Source organism: Hyperolius riggenbachi, chromosome 5, assembly GCF_040937935.1.
Source record: "Hyperolius riggenbachi isolate aHypRig1 chromosome 5, aHypRig1.pri, whole genome shotgun sequence".
NCBI lineage: Eukaryota > Metazoa > Chordata > Amphibia > Anura > Hyperoliidae > Hyperolius > Hyperolius riggenbachi.
Genome location: NC_090650.1, coordinates 31019185 through 31038454, shown reverse-complemented (window position 1 = coordinate 31038454; position 19270 = coordinate 31019185). Strand labels below are relative to the sequence as shown.

The following is a 19270-nucleotide window of genomic DNA, read 5'->3' as shown; positions in this document are numbered from 1 at the left end:
AGACTGACCAACACATTGGGCCTGATTCACAAAGTGGTGCTAACAGTTAGCACACTGGTGAAAAGCCCTTTATCATGCCTAAACTCAGTTTAGGCATGATAAGTTTAGGTGTGATAAGTTTAGGTGTGATACGCTTAGGCATGATAAATTTAGGTGTGATAAGTTTAGGCATGATAAGTTTAAGCACCAACTGCGTTAGCACCGCAATGCACAGCTGATCAAAAGTATTGCGCTAGCAAAGTCGGGTGCACTTCGCATAGAGTTTAATGGCGCTGCTTTGCGTGCGGGACTTTGCACTCTACACTTATCTAAACTTAGCATGCCTAAACTTATCACACCTAAACTTATCACACCTAAACTTATCATGCCTAAACTGGCTTTTCACCAGCGTGGTGCAATGGTTATCACGCCTAAAGTCTCTAACTGGGTTAGCACCGCTTTGTGAATCGAGCCCATTGCCTGCCACAGACTGACCAACACATTGCCTGCCACAGACTGACCAACACATTGCCTGCCAGACTGACCAACACATTTCCCACCACAGACTGACCAACACATTGCCCGACACAGACTGACCAACACATTGCCTGCCACAGACTGACCAAAACATTGCCTGCCACAGACTGACCGACACATTGCCCACCACAGACTGACCAGCACATTGCCCGCCACAGACTGACCAACACATTGCCTGCCACAGACTGACCGACACATTGCCCACCACAGACTGACCAGCACATTGCCCGCCACAGACTGACCAACACATTGCCTGCCACAGACTGACCGACACATTGCCCACCACAGACTGACCAACACATTGCCCGCCACAGGCTGACCAACACATTGCCTGCCACAGACTGAGCAACACATTGCCTGCCACAGACTGACCAACACATTGCCTGCCAGACTGACCAACACATTGCTCGTCACAGACTGACCAATACATTGCCTGCCACAGACTGACCAACACATTGCCTGCCACAGACTGACCAACACATGGGGCCTGATTCACAAAGCGGTGCTAACAGTTAGCACCGTGGTGAAAAGCCCTTTATCACGCCTAAACTCTGTTTAGGCATGATAAGTTTAGGTGTGATAAGTTTAGGCATGATAAGTTTAGGTGTGATAAGTTTTTAGGGGTGATAAGTTTAAGCACCAACTGGGTTAGCACCGCAGTGCACAGCTGATCAAAAGTTTTGCGCTAGCAAAGTCTGGTGCACTTTGCATAGAGTTTAATGGCGCTGCTTTGCGTGTGGGACTTTGCACGCGATCTAAACTTATCTAAACTTATCATGCCTAAACTTAGCATGCCTAAACTTATCATGCCTAAACGTATCATGCCTAAACTTATCATGCCTAAACTGAGTTTAGGCATGATAAAAATGGTTATCACACCTAAAGTCTTTAACTGGGTTATCACCGCTTTGTGAATCGAGCCCATTGCCTGCCACAGACTGACCAACACATTGCCCGCCACAGACTGACCAACACATTGCCCACCACAGACTGACCAACACATTGCCCACCACAGACTGACCAACACATTGCTCTTCACAGACTGACCAACACATTGCCTGCCACAGACTGACCAACACATTGCCTGCCACAGACTGACCAACACATTGCCCACCACAGACTGACCAACACATTGCTCATCACAGACTGACCAACACATTGCCTGCCACAGAGTGACCAACACATTGCCTGCCACAGAGTGACCAACACATTGCCTGCCACAGACTAACCAACACATTGCCTGCCACAGACTGACCAACACATTGCCTGCCACAGACTGACCAAAACATTGCCTGCCACAGACTGACCAACACATTGCCTACCACAGACTGACCAACACATTGCCCACCACAGACTGACCAATTGTAACGATTGTGGAACTTTCTCCGTGATCAGCGCACAACGCGTGGGCTGATACGGCGGAAATCCTCCACAAGCGTATATTTGCAGGAACCCAGCAAAAGGTGCTACGCACCCGTAGAGGGAAATTCCTGTCGGCAGATGGCGCTGGGGAGTGCAGAGGAACCTATCCTCTGTACCTCCACAAATGCCAGACAGGAATTGTACGAAGCGCAGAACGCAATCGCAAGAGAAGCGATTGCGAATGAGAACGAGCAAAGGGACAGGTTGTATGTGTGTGCGCCAACCTCGTCGCCACCCCGCGACAGTGCACACACAACAGCAGATATGAAATAGGAACGCGATCGCGAGAGGTGCGATCGCCAGACGTGACACAAGGCAGATCAGAACAGAATACGAAGTTAGCAAAGGCACAGCAAATAATACAATGAGAATAACAAGGAAAATAACAAACGCTAACTGAACGTGAACACCGCACTCATTCGTAACAGTGCACGCGTCTGTGCGCGGTCTCCACGTGATAAGCACAATAGAGACAAGCACGCCTAACTAACCAAGACAAGACAGACACCACACAAACGCGCTTGCTACACGGTTGCCTTACCGCAGGCACCAACAAGCGCACACAAACAGACAGACAACGAGAATCGATCAAACAGGAACCACTGCTCTTACCGTCAGAGCCAGTGCGAACCAGGTATCAGAAAGATCCACTGCTCTTGCTGTCAGAGCAGTGTGATCCAAGCACACGACAAACAGAAGGAGTAACCAGCAGCGACCGCAGCCGAGGTTAGCTCCAAGATCCAGACCAGAGGAATCCACTGCCACTAACGCTAGGGCAAGTGCGATTCAGACAGACAGAACAGAAGGATCCACAGCACTAGCGAAAGTGACTAGCGCGATCCAGGAAGACAGAACAGAAGGATCCACAGCACTAGCGCAGGATGCCAGCGCGATCCAGGTACAGAGTTTCAGGACAGAAGGATCCACATCACTAGCGCAGGATGCTAGTACGATCCAGGGAGGCAGAACAGAAGGATCTGCAGCACTAGCGAAAAGAGACTAGCACGATCCAGGGAAACAGATCAGAAGGGGCTACCAGCAACAACCGCTGTTGCGGTTAGCACCCAGACACACAGAACGATTTCCTGTCGCTGGGACAGGACAATCGCAACAGACAAACAAAACAGATAAACAATCCTAACTGCACTAGGGAAACCTGCCTAGTGCAAGTTCCAGGAATAACTCTAAGCTGATCTTCAAACAAAGAGCATGGCTGACACTCCTCCAGGAGTGTTACACAGGAAGGAGTCCTTCTGACCAGCCAAGCATTGTGGGAAACAGATAGTACTTATAGAGCAAGCCCACAATGGATGTGGCTAGGCAATTTGCATGATAAACGTATGCAAATTCCTCTGCAGCAAGCTGCAGAACTGACAAAAGGTCTCTCTTAAAGAGACCTGCAGAATGCAGACCTGAACAGGGGTCAAAAAGCTGCCTGTCTGCACAGGCAGCTGAGCAGATTCTCACACCAATACATTGCCTGCCAGAGACTGACCAACACATTGCCTGCCACAGACTGACCAACACATTGCCTGCCACAGACTATCCAACACATTGCCTGCCACAGACTGACCAACACATTGCCCACCACAGACTGACCAACACATTCCCCGCCACAGACTATCCAACACATTGCCTGCCACAGACTGACCAACACATTACCTGCCACAGACTGACCAACACATTGCCTGCCATAGACTGACCAACACATTGTCCACCACAGACTGACCAACACATTGCCTGCCACAGACTGACCAACACTTTGCCTGCCACAGACTGACCAACACATTGCCTGCCACAGACTGACCAACACATTGCCTGCCACAGACTATCCAACACATTGCCTGCCACAGACTATCCAACACATTGACTGCCACAGACTGACCAACACATTGCCTGCCACAGACTGACCAACACATTGCCCACCACAGACTGACCAACACATTCCCTGCCACAGACTATCCAACACATTGCCTGCCACAGACTGACCAACACATTGCCTGCCACAGACTGACCAACACATTGCCTGCCACAGACTGACCAACACATTGCCTGCCATAGACTGACCAACACATTGTCCACCACAGACTGACCAACACATTGCCTGCCACAGACTGACCAACACATTGCCTGCCACAGACTGACCAACACACCAACACATTGCCTGCCACAGACTGACCAATACATTGCCCACCACAGACTGACCAACACATTGCTCGTCACAGACTGACCAATATATTGCCCACCACAGACTGACCAACACATTGCTCGTCTCAGACTGACCAACACATTGCCCGTCTCAGACTGACCAACACATTGCCTGCCACAGACTGACCCACACATTGCCTGCCACAGACTGACCAACACATTACCTGCCACAGACAGACCGACACATTGCCTGCCACAGATCGCCCACCACAGACTGACTGACACATTGCCTGCCACAGACTGACCAACACATTGCCTGCCACAGACTGACCGACACATTGCCTGCCACAGACTGACCAACACATTGCCTGCCACGGACAGACCGACACATTGCCTGCCACAGACTGACCGACACATTGCCTCCCACAGACTGACCAACACATTGCTCGTCACAGACTGACCAACACATTGCCCACCACAGACAGACCAACACATTGCCTGCCACAGACTGACCAACACATTGCCCAACACAGTCTGACCAACACATTGCCTTCCACAGACTGACCAAAACATTGCCCAACACAGTCTGACCAACACATTGCCTGCCACAGATCGCCCACCACAGACTGACCAACACATTGCCCACCACAGACTGACCAACACATTGCCCACCACAGGCTGACCAACACATTGCCTGCCACAGGCTGACCAACACATTGCCTGCCACAGACTGACCAACACATTGCCTGCCACAGACTGACCAACACATTGCTCATCACAGACTGACCAACACATTGCCTGCCACAGACTGACCAACACATTGCCCACCACAGACTGACCAACACATTGCCTGCCACAGATCGCCCACCACAGACTGACCAACACATTGCCCGCCACAGACTGACCAACACATTGCCTGCCACAGACTGACCAACACATTGCCTGCCACAGACTGACCAACACATTGCCCACCACAGACTGACCAACACATTGCCCACCACAGACTGACCAACACATTGCCTGCCACAGACTGACCAACACATTGCCTGCCACAGACTGACCAACACATTGCCTGCCACAGACTGACCAACACATTGCCCACCACAAACTGACCAACACATTGCCCACCACAGACTGACCAACACATTGCCTGCCACAGACTGACCAACACATTGTCCACCACAGACTGACCAACACATTGCCTGCCACAGACTGACCAACACATTGCCCAACACAGTCTGACCAACACATTGCCCGCCACAGACTGACCAACACATTGCCTGCCACAGACTGACCAACACATTGCTCACCACAGACTGACCAACACATTGCCTGCCACAGACTATCCAACACATTGCCCGCCACAGACTGACCAACACATTGCCTGCCACAGACTGACCAACACATTGCCCGCCACAGTCTGACCAACACATTGCCTGCCACAGACTGACCAACACATTGCCCGCCACAGACTGACCGACACATTGCCCGCCACAGACTGACTGACATATTGCCCGCTACAGACTGACCAATATATTACTCACCACAGACTGACCAACACATTGCCCACCACAGACTGACCAACACATTGCCCGCCACAGACTGACCAACACATTGCCCGCCACAGACTGACCAACACATTGCCCGCCACAGACTGACCGACACATTGCCCACCACAGACTGACCGACACATTGCCCGCCACAGACTGACCGACACATTGCCCGCCACAGACTGACCAACACATTGCCCGCCACAGACTGACCGACACATTGCCCGCCACAGACTGACTGACATATTGCCCGCTACAGACTGACCAATATATTACTCACCACAGACTGACCAACACATTGCCCACCACAGACTGACCAACACATTGCCCGCCACAGACTGACCAACACATTGCCCGCCACAGACTGACCAACACATTGACCACCACAGACTGACCAACACATTGCCCACCACAGACTGACCAACACATTGCCCGCCACAGACTGACCAACACATTGCCCGCCACAGACTGACCAACACATTGACCACCACAGACTGACCAACACATTGCCCACCACAGACTGACCAACACATTGACCACCACAGACTGACCAACACATTGCCCACCACAGACTGACCAACACATTGCCCACCACAGACTGACCAACACATTGCCCGCCACAGACTGACCAACACATTGCCCGCCACAGACTGACCAACACATTGCCCGCCACAGACTGACCGACACATTGCCCACCACAGACTGACCGACACATTGCCCGCCACAGACTGACCGACAGATTTCCCGCTACAGACTGACCAATGCATTACTCACCACAGACTGACCAACACATTGCCCACCACAGACTGACCAACACATTGACCACCACAGACTGACCAACACATTGCCCACCACAGACTGACCAACACATTGCCCACCACAGACTGACCAACACATTGCCCGCCACAGACTGACCAACACATTGCCCGCCACAGACTGACCAACACATTGCCCGCCACAGACTGACCAACACATTGCCTGCCACAGACTGACCAACACATTGCCTGCCAGACTGACCAACACATTGGGCCTGATTCACAAAGTGGTGCTAACAGTTAGCACACTGGTGAAAAGCCCTTTATCATGCCTAAACTCAGTTTAGGCATGATAAGTTTAGGTGTGATAAGTTTAGGTGTGATACGCTTAGGCATGATAAATTTAGGTGTGATAAGTTTAGGCATGATAAGTTTAAGCACCAACTGCGTTAGCACCGCAATGCACAGCTGATCAAAAGTATTGCGCTAGCAAAGTCGGGTGCACTTCGCATAGAGTTTAATGGCGCTGCTTTGCGTGCGGGACTTTGCACTCTACACTTATCTAAACTTAGCATGCCTAAACTTATCACACCTAAACTTATCACACCTAAACTTATCATGCCTAAACTGGCTTTTCACCAGCGTGGTGCAATGGTTATCACGCCTAAAGTCTCTAACTGGGTTAGCACCGCTTTGTGAATCGAGCCCATTGCCTGCCACAGACTGACCAACACATTGCCTGCCACAGACTGACCAACACATTGCCTGCCAGACTGACCAACACATTTCCCACCACAGACTGACCAACACATTGCCCGACACAGACTGACCAACACATTGCCTGCCACAGACTGACCAAAACATTGCCTGCCACAGACTGACCGACACATTGCCCACCACAGACTGACCAGCACATTGCCCGCCACAGACTGACCAACACATTGCCTGCCACAGACTGACCGACACATTGCCCACCACAGACTGACCAGCACATTGCCCGCCACAGACTGACCAACACATTGCCTGCCACAGACTGACCGACACATTGCCCACCACAGACTGACCAACACATTGCCCGCCACAGGCTGACCAACACATTGCCTGCCACAGACTGAGCAACACATTGCCTGCCAGACTGACCAACACATTGCTCGTCACAGACTGACCAATACATTGCCTGCCACAGACTGACCAACACATTGCCTGCCACAGACTGACCAACACATGGGGCCTGATTCACAAAGCGGTGCTAACAGTTAGCACCGTGGTGAAAAGCCCTTTATCACGCCTAAACTCTGTTTAGGCATGATAAGTTTAGGTGTGATAAGTTTAGGCATGATAAGTTTAGGTGTGATAAGTTTTTAGGGGTGATAAGTTTAAGCACCAACTGGGTTAGCACCGCAGTGCACAGCTGATCAAAAGTTTTGCGCTAGCAAAGTCTGGTGCACTTTGCATAGAGTTTAATGGCGCTGCTTTGCGTGTGGGACTTTGCACGCGATCTAAACTTATCTAAACTTATCATGCCTAAACTTAGCATGCCTAAACTTATCATGCCTAAACGTATCATGCCTAAACTTATCATGCCTAAACTGAGTTTAGGCATGATAAAAATGGTTATCACACCTAAAGTCTTTAACTGGGTTATCACCGCTTTGTGAATCGAGCCCATTGCCTGCCACAGACTGACCAACACATTGCCCGCCACAGACTGACCAACACATTGCCCACCACAGACTGACCAACACATTGCCCACCACAGACTGACCAACACATTGCTCTTCACAGACTGACCAACACATTGCCTGCCACAGACTGACCAACACATTGCCTGCCACAGACTGACCAACACATTGCCTGCCACAGACTGACCAACACATTGCCCACCACAGACTGACCAACACATTGCTCATCACAGACTGACCAACACATTGCCCACCACAGACTGACCAACACATTCCCCGCCACAGACTGACCGACACATTGCCCACCACAGACTGACCAGCACATTGCCCGCCACAGACTGACCAACACATTGCCTGCCACAGACTGACCGACACATTGCCCACCACAGACTGACCAACACATTGCCCGCCACAGGCTGACCAACACATTGCCTGCCACAGACTGACCAACACATTGCCTGCCACAGACTGACCAACACATTGCCTGCCACAGACTATCCAACACATTGCCTGCCACAGACTATCCAACACATTGACTGCCACAGACTGACCAACACATTGCCTGCCACAGACTGACCAACACATTGCCCACCACAGACTGACCAACACATTCCCTGCCACAGACTATCCAACACATTGCCTGCCACAGACTGACCAACACATTGCCTGCCACAGACTGACCAACACATTGCCTGCCACAGACTGACCAACACATTGCCTGCCATAGACTGACCAACACATTGTCCACCACAGACTGACCAACACATTGCCTGCCACAGACTGACCAACACATTGCCTGCCACAGACTGACCAACACACCAACACATTGCCTGCCACAGACTGACCAATACATTGCCCACCACAGACTGACCAACACATTGCTCGTCACAGACTGACCAATATATTGCCCACCACAGACTGACCAACACATTGCTCGTCTCAGACTGACCAACACATTGCCCGTCTCAGACTGACCAACACATTGCCTGCCACAGACTGACCCACACATTGCCTGCCACAGACTGACCAACACATTACCTGCCACAGACAGACCGACACATTGCCTGCCACAGATCGCCCACCACAGACTGACTGACACATTGCCTGCCACAGACTGACCAACACATTGCCTGCCACAGACTGACCGACACATTGCCTGCCACAGACTGACCAACACATTGCCTGCCACGGACAGACCGACACATTGCCTGCCACAGACTGACCGACACATTGCCTCCCACAGACTGACCAACACATTGCTCGTCACAGACTGACCAACACATTGCCCACCACAGACAGACCAACACATTGCCTGCCACAGACTGACCAACACATTGCCCAACACAGTCTGACCAACACATTGCCTTCCACAGACTGACCAAAACATTGCCCAACACAGTCTGACCAACACATTGCCTGCCACAGATCGCCCACCACAGACTGACCAACACATTGCCCACCACAGACTGACCAACACATTGCCCACCACAGGCTGACCAACACATTGCCTGCCACAGGCTGACCAACACATTGCCTGCCACAGACTGACCAACACATTGCCTGCCACAGACTGACCAACACATTGCTCATCACAGACTGACCAACACATTGCCTGCCACAGACTGACCAACACATTGCCCACCACAGACTGACCAACACATTGCCTGCCACAGATCGCCCACCACAGACTGACCAACACATTGCCCGCCACAGACTGACCAACACATTGCCTGCCACAGACTGACCAACACATTGCCTGCCACAGACTGACCAACACATTGCCCACCACAGACTGACCAACACATTGCCCACCACAGACTGACCAACACATTGCCTGCCACAGACTGACCAACACATTGCCTGCCACAGACTGACCAACACATTGCCTGCCACAGACTGACCAACACATTGCCCACCACAAACTGACCAACACATTGCCCACCACAGACTGACCAACACATTGCCTGCCACAGACTGACCAACACATTGTCCACCACAGACTGACCAACACATTGCCTGCCACAGACTGACCAACACATTGCCCAACACAGTCTGACCAACACATTGCCCGCCACAGACTGACCAACACATTGCCTGCCACAGACTGACCAACACATTGCTCACCACAGACTGACCAACACATTGCCTGCCACAGACTATCCAACACATTGCCCGCCACAGACTGACCAACACATTGCCTGCCACAGACTGACCAACACATTGCCCGCCACAGTCTGACCAACACATTGCCTGCCACAGACTGACCAACACATTGCCCGCCACAGACTGACCGACACATTGCCCGCCACAGACTGACTGACATATTGCCCGCTACAGACTGACCAATATATTACTCACCACAGACTGACCAACACATTGCCCACCACAGACTGACCAACACATTGCCCGCCACAGACTGACCAACACATTGCCCGCCACAGACTGACCAACACATTGCCCGCCACAGACTGACCGACACATTGCCCACCACAGACTGACCGACATATTGCCCGCCACAGACTGACCGACACATTGCCCGCCACAGACTGACCAACACATTGCCCGCCACAGACTGACCGACACATTGCCCGCCACAGACTGACTGACATATTGCCCGCTACAGACTGACCAATATATTACTCACCACAGACTGACCAACACATTGCCCACCACAGACTGACCAACACATTGCCCGCCACAGACTGACCAACACATTGCCCGCCACAGACTGACCAACACATTGACCACCACAGACTGACCAACACATTGCCCACCACAGACTGACCAACACATTGCCCGCCACAGACTGACCAACACATTGCCCGCCACAGACTGACCAACACATTGACCACCACAGACTGACCAACACATTGCCCACCACAGACTGACCAACACATTGACCACCACAGACTGACCAACACATTGCCCACCACAGACTGACCAACACATTGCCCACCACAGACTGACCAACACATTGCCCGCCACAGACTGACCAACACATTGCCCGCCACAGACTGACCAACACATTGCCCGCCACAGACTGACCGACACATTGCCCACCACAGACTGACCGACACATTGCCCGCCACAGACTGACCGACAGATTTCCCGCTACAGACTGACCAATGCATTACTCACCACAGACTGACCAACACATTGCCCACCACAGACTGACCAACACATTGACCACCACAGACTGACCAACACATTGCCCACCACAGACTGACCAACACATTGCCCACCACAGACTGACCAACACATTGCCCGCCACAGACTGACCAACACATTGCCCGCCACAGACTGACCAACACATTGGCCGCCACAGACTGACCGACACATTGCCCACCACAGACTGACCGACACATTGCCCACCACAGACTGACCAACACATTGCCCACCACAGACTGACCAACACATTGCCCGCCACAGACTGACCAACACATTGCCCGCCACAGACTGACCAACACATTGCCCGCCACAGACTGACCGACACATTGCCCACCACAGACTGACCGACACATTGCCCACCACAGACTGACCGACACATTGCCCACCACAGACTGACCAACACATTGCCCACCACAGACTGACCGACACATTGCCCACCACAGACTGACCGACACATTGCCCGCCACAGACTGACCGACAGATTTCCCGCTACAGACTGACCAATGCATTACTCACCACAGACTGACCAACACATTGACCACCACAGACTGACCAACACATTGCCCACCACAGACTGACCAACACATTGACCACCACAGACTGACCAACACATTGCCCGCCACAGACTGACCGACAGATTTCCCGCTACAGACTGACCAATGCATTACTCACCACAGACTGACCAACACATTGACCACCACAGACTGACCAACACATTGCCTGCCACAGACTGACCAACACATTGCCCACCACAGACTGACCAACACATTGCCTGCCACAGACTGACCAACATATTGCTCTTCACAGACTGACCAACATATTGCCCGCCACAGACTGACTAGTTTACTACCTGACAAAGCCTAGCCAACCCACTGCCTGGCACATACTGGCCAAAGCACTGCTGGTAAAGGTTAACAATTACACTGCCTGGCACAGACTGGCTAACACACCCGCAAAGACTAGACAACATACTGCCCAGCACAAACTGGCCAAGCTTTTAAAAAACAACCAGAAAATGGTTTGTCGTGAACTTTCATACAGCGCAATGGGCAAACACGCTCACCGGATTCTGTTTATTCAAAACGTAACACCATGATTATTATTTTTTTTTATTATTATTATTTAGTATTTATATAGCGCCAACATATTACGCAGCGCTGTACAGTGTATATATAGATATATCTTGTCACTAACTGTCCCTCAAAGGAGCTCACAATCAAATCCCTACCATTGCCATATGTCTATATTATGTAGTGAACGTACTGTAGTCTAGGGCCAATTTTTAGGGGGAGCCAATTAACTTATCCGTATGTTTTTGGGAATGTGGGAGGAAACCGGAGTGCCCGGAGGAAACCCACGCAGACACGGAGAGAACATACAAACTCTTTGCAGATAGTGCCCTGGCTGGGATTCGAACCAGGGACCCAGCGCTGCAAGGCGAGAGAGCTAACCACTACGCCACCGTGCTGCCCAATTGATGCCCATGATGCTCAATTGTTTTTTTACCTCTGGCTATGGTTGCAAGATCACAGCTAGCTGCGTGGGCACACAAGGGACGTGCTGATGTTGTGACAACAGTGGGAAGTGGGGGCATGCACAGGGACGTGCTGATGTCATGACAACAGTGGGAAGTGGGGGCACGCACAGGGACGTGCTGACGCTATGATAAGAGCAGGAAGCAGGGGCGCGCACAGGGACAAGCCAACGTCAGGAGAAGAGCAGGAAGCGGGGGCATTCACAGGGACGGGCAATAAGACATCAAACTATTTTTCCTAAAATTTTCGAGATCTGTGCATATTGGTAAGATCTGCAGATCTCACATGACTGGGTCCTCTGTATACTCAGGCTTGGGATGCTAAAAGCTTGTTCCCACCTTGTGATTTTGTGCGTGATTCAGTGGCGTTGCTAGTCCCAAAGATCAGAGGCACTTACCATGGATCTATTCTGGGGTGCCCCGGATGTCCCCCAGGCAGAGTCAGAGCTGTGGAGCCTCTATGGGGGCATGCTAGGATCTATGGTGCCTCAATGGCGGGTATGCTAGGAGGGAGCTATGATGCATCAATGGGGATTATGCTGGGTGCAGTGGTTCATCTAAGGGGTCATGCAGGGAGCTGTGGTTATTCTATGGGGGCATGCTGGGAGTTGTGGTGCATCAATGGGAGGCCCATGGGAGCATGGGAGGGGGTCCACTAGAAGGTCAGGGAATGCTATGGGGGAACTGCCAGATAATGTAGCAGCAGGCCAGCCAGCCTAGTAAAAAGCCGGACCAGCCAGCACAGAAGCCAAGTAACTCTGCCTAGTGGTACTTCTTTTTTATGTGATATGCAGCATTTATTTATTTATTGCATTAATGGAAAGGGAGCTTCATCCAACATTTTGCTGGGCAGGCCTACTTAGATCACTGTTAAGTTCATGAAAATTTGGCTCCACCCATGACCACACCCACATTCTGGTGCATGGCCCCACCCATTTTGTCTGGAGCGCCCAAAAGTGCCCTGGATCTCATAGGATCCTAGCAATGCCCCTAGCATGATTCTTCCAATGACGGCCATTTTTTTGAGCGACGCCCGATCATTTCTGCAATCTTACGATGTGGGTACAAGTGCACGACTCCATATTAACTGAAAAAAAAAATGATCCAATAAGAAATTACTGTAATTTACCTATCCTGCTGTTTTATATATATATTTTGCTGGTTTCCATCCTAACTGTGTCTCTGTGACGTCAAAAGTGACATCACTTCTGCCCTTTTCTTTTTTTTCAACCCAGCTCACAGTGTTAATTTTTCCTCCATACTGCAACAGCTTACTGTCCTTCCCACAGCAAACATCACCTAGACAACAGGCTTACTTCACTGCGTAAAACTTTTCAAAGGGAGGGGTAAAGGATTAATTTACATTCTGGTCATAGTGTCCCTATTGTATCTGAAATAGGAAGCTTTCTGGTATTTTCATTCTGGGAAAAGCTTGTTACTGTAGCTAAAATAAAAACTTCCCATGATCCTGCTGGCACTGCACAGCTTTTGCAGGTCAGTAAAGGCAAGCAGACCAGGTGAAAAGAAGAAAATGGGGACATAAGGACCTGTTTTAGAAAAAAGGGGTTTACGTACTGTATATTTGGGGGTCAATAGCTATTATAACTTTTTTTTAACCTGGGACCACCACGCTGCAAGACGTGCTGTCCTATTTTAATCATTTATATTTCAAAATATAAATAGAGCCTTCAAGACTATCCGGCATTCAGTCTGCAGACCCCAATATAGAAGTGGAACCCCACTGTGTAACCATTGCCGTCTGCCTGTTCATATATTGGGATATTTTACACCCCGTCTGCCTCCGCCCGGATTGGCAGACACAGTAGCTCTGTTTACTGCATAATATATATAGATGTTGTGTATTCACATTCCCTGTGTGCAGTGACTTGCCCTGCTCTCTTACAGGTGTCGTCCGTCATATTTCTGTGTCATATTGATTTATTGGAGAAATTGACTCATATTCTGACACTTCTGTCCTGATTTGCAGAGAAGGCAGGTGAGAGAGATTCCAGATTATGTTCTTATTTAAGGCATATTTAACCCTGCGATTTTCAGATTTTTTTCAAATTTGTGACTTCATTTTGTGTTTTTTTGGGGGGGATTTGATTCCTCTTTTTTGTTTGCGTTCTTTATGCAATTTTTGCATTCTGTTTTTTCCATGCATATCAATGAAATTAATTTACATGAATTTGTATGTGATTAACCACTTCAGCACCACAGGCTTCAACCCCGACCCCCCCCCCCCTAAAGACCAGGCTATTTTTTTACAAAACGGGCCACTGCAGCTTTAAGAGCTCACTGCAGGGCCGCACAACTCAGCACACAAGTGATTCCCCCCCTCTCCTTTTCAGAGAGCTCTCTGTTGGTGGGGTTAGATCGCCCCCCGGATGTTTGTTTATTTATTTATTATTATTTATTTGTTTATTTTTTAATACATTTTCCTGTGTTTTTTTATTTATATATTCCCCCTCCTTCCCCCCGCCAGCCAATCAGCATGATCGGCTGTCATAGGCTTCAGCCTATGACAGCCGATCACTGTCAGGTCTCCCAGGGGGACAGCCTTGTCACACGGCTGTCCCCAGTACATCGCTGCTGTAGATAGCAGCACTGTACATGCTAATTAGACGTCTGTTTCGCCGTCTAACAGTCTGCGAGACTGAAGGTGGAGAGGAGCTCCGCCTACCAAACGGGGATGTGCGCGCAGCTGCGCTTGTGATCCCCTGCAAAAGCTAGCCCCAGGACTTTACGGCAATTGGTGTTAGGCGGTCCTGGAGCTGCCACCGCGGCCACACACATTGGGGTGAAGGGGTCCTTAAGAAGTTAAAGGGAACCAGAGACGCCGGCCACAAAAAAAGAAAAAATATGTCATACATACCTGGGGCTTCTTCCAGCCCCATAAGCCTGGATCGCTCGCACGCCGCCATCCTCCGCTTCCTGGATCAGCGGTACCGGGTCCCGTCACTTCCGGCGGACGCGGCCAATTGTCCGCATCACAGGGGCTCCCAGCATACCCTTGCGCGTGCCGCTGCTCAGTATGCAGCTGCACGCGTAAGAGTATGCCGGGAGCCCCTGTGATGCAGACAATTGGCCACGTGCTGCCGCCGACTAGCCGAAACGACAGGACCCGGAACTGGTTGAAACAGGAAGCGGAGGACGGCGGTGTGGGAGCGATGCTGGAGGAAGCCCCAGGTATGTATAACTTCTTTTTGCTGGCATCTCTGGTTCCCTTTAACATTACATTTGTATGCAAATTTTCTCATTTGGAAGGCAAAAATTCCTATTTACATTTACTTTTTTCTGCAGAAAAATCAGATGTAAGAATTCTCACTACAACACATCAAATTCAATGCTATTGACTTTCAATAGATGTGCGGTGAACGCGAAATAGCAACAATGCAGAAGGGCCTATTTCCACTAGTATACTGTGCATTTTGCATATGAATTTGCATATGTGAACTGCATATTTAATGCAAATTTTTGCATCAGATTTTTAACCACTTCCCTACCACAGGTTATTTCCACTTAAAAACTACAGCAATTTTCACATAACAAATACTATTTTTATTCATTCACCAATCACTTAATCACACATCGAAATGATGATCTATAGATTGTTTTTTTTTTCTTTCACCTCAGAATAATTTTTCTTTGGGTGATACTTTTTTCTAAGAATTACTTTAGATTCATTTGAAAGGGAATGAAAACAAGAACATTAAAAAAAATCATTATTTCTCAGTTTTTAGCCATTATAGTTTTAAAATAAAATGCTCTATTGTAAATAAAACCCACACATTTTATTTACTCATTTGTCCCGGTTATTGCAACATTTAAATTATGTCTCTAGTACAATGTATGGCAACAATATTTTATTTGGAAATAAAAGTGTAAATTTTTGTTGTTTTTCTTTGTTTTACTATTTCAATAATTACAAGGCCTTATTTGCAAAAATAACAGTCAGTTCCTAAGGTAACTATTTATGTATTGTTTTTTTAAATGCTGTGGGTTTTTTTTACAAGTTCTTTATTTTGGTGATTAAAGGATTAATAACTATCGGGGTATTTATTTTTTTAATGTATCTTAATGTGTTTTAAATGTCTTTTTCCTTTTGGCCACTAGATGTCTCCAAACTTTATCCTGTGTACTGTGAACAGTAAACAGGAAGTGATGTGTTTGTGGTTTACTTTCATTTTGTGAATAAACAACAACATCTCACTGATGTCACTTTGCACTTTGATCGGCTTTGGGAACCCATGTTCCTATTCACCGATCACGGCATGGGATTCGGACAGCAAGCTATTGTCTGAATAGACAGCGTTTCCCTGTCCGGCTCACATGCGGTGAAACGCTGCATATTCAGACTTGATGAAAACGGGCCTTATTCTCCACTGTCCTTCCAGCAATCACAAAACGCTAGCAGTACTTACTGATGAGCGAAAATGCCAATATTCTTTTCGCATTCATTTTCACAAAAATAATGTTAAATTCGATTTTCGAGCGACAATGCCATTGAAAATAAGTCTTATTTTTTGTGTTTTTTATGCTTTTCTCTTTTCTGAATTTCTGAATTTTTGGGGTAAAAATTTTCTAGGAAAAATTTAGTTTTTTGTATTTTTGCCCTTTTTGCGAATTATTGGGGTAAAATATTTTTCATGCTTTCCTAAAAAAGCAAAAAATACAAGCTATTTTTGCAAACATTTTCTCGAAATCGTAAATACGTGAAAATTCGCAAGCAACACGGGTCCTTTCCCGATGACTCCAGTGATTTCTTTGATGGTTTCTCAGACAGGCCTCTTCCATTCCAGGATAGATCTGTCCTACCTGCCAGGAAGTGGCTGCTAATTTCTCCATTCCTAATGACGAGTTCTCTGTACGGAGCAGCAGAAGTTCCCGGAGGCAGCGGCACAAATAACTCTGTGATTCACATACATTTCTACACTCTCATTAGGAGCTCAGTATTTCAGCCATCAGCAGATTCCTCCTCCTGACTAAACCAAAAACATACACTAGGTACTGCGCTCGCTGCAGGTCCGCGCCAAATATAGCATCACCCATCTTATAAAACCACACGCCGGAGAGGTGGGGGGAGGGACGGAAAATTCCCCAACTTTCATTCCCTGCATTAACTAAACATAAATAATCTGTAGCTGCGTCTGTGTTTGGGGAAGGGGGCGGGAGGGAATGTTCCATAAAGGGTTAAGGCTCATACACACTATAAAGAGGAACTTTAACTCAGGATTGAACTGCATTCCAATCAGTAGATTACTCCCTTTCCCACAAGAAATCTTCATATATTTTTTTGAAAAGATCATCGGGGGTGGGGGGGTGGGGGGAGGGCATTGGGGGGGGGGGTTTCTATATGGCTGATACTGTGATGAAACCCCTCCTACAGTGTGATGTCATGACCATGGCCCTGACAGTTTTCTGTCTGTGAACCATTGGATTGTGGGAAATAACGTTTTTTTTCCAACTGCCAAGCAAGCAATATCTCCCTTTGCATTGAACTCTCAGTAAACGAACATTCCGTACAGATCACCTGGCAGGACTAAAGATGTCACCACCTGTGATAAACGTCAGAAGGTAAATCAGAGAGAGGAGAGATTTTACAATGGGCAAACACTGACTAAATAATCTATAAATGTATATTGCAAAAATAAGCAATGTTATTAATTATGTTATTTTCACTACATTTGCCCTTTAAGCCCCTAGGCATCATCATTGCAAACGACTTTTTCGCATGGGCTTTTTCGAATGTGGTGTGAAATTTTATGTTGCAAGAAGTAAAGGTTTTATTTTCCACGCGTGCGAAAATGCAAACGCGAAAATGAGAATTTTGGCAGAAATCTGGTTCTCCATTGACTTTCATTAGAAGTATAGCGAACACGTTTTCACCCACTCCCAAAATGCTTAATTTACATGTATTACTATGTAATTAACTTCAAATGTGCATGCATACTTTCCCATTGATTTGCACTGTAGGCAGTTCACATGTCTGTTTAAAAAAAAAAAAGCATATACGTAGGCCCATTTTGTTTCTCTGCAGAAAATTTGCACAACACCGCGTGTCAAATGCGATGCCGACGGAAAATGCACACATATTCTGTCGTGTGTAAAGGGAGCCAATTACTGATGGCTTTGGGCAGCAGTCGTGCAATAATTACAATGTAAACACACAGTTCTGCTTCCAGCCAATTCAGTACAATAATACAATAACATTTGTAAAGCGCTTTCCTTCTATAGGACTCAAAGTGGATAGATATGTCTCAGATCAATACAGGGTTGCAAGCTAGACTGTTTTAGATTAAATAGGTAGGTTACTGGAAGTACAGTGAGCGGCATTAGGCAGACGTTGCTGCATGGAGCCAGGAAGAGGTGAGTTAGCACCCCCTGCCTGCCCGCCCCGCTGTGTAAATTACTAGAGGGGGGAGCACTGAAGGGAGGGCTCTAGGTGAGGGAGTGGGAAATGCGTCCCCCTCCCTGCCGCTGTGTGCCCGCTGC

At 48.6% G+C, this 19270-nt stretch overlaps 1 protein-coding gene across 9 annotated transcripts in view; it reads left to right on the top strand.

Annotated features, from left to right (window-relative positions):
* Window positions 1–19270, top strand: part of LOC137518080 (uncharacterized) — an 83799-nt gene that overhangs the window by 23364 nt on the left and 41165 nt on the right. For all 9 annotated transcript variants that reach the window (XM_068235365.1, XM_068235360.1, XM_068235362.1 and 6 more), the window contains one exon: window positions 14681–14771. The gene's annotated coding sequence lies outside the window, so the exon portion shown is untranslated. The remainder of the gene's footprint in view (window positions 1–14680; window positions 14772–19270) is intronic.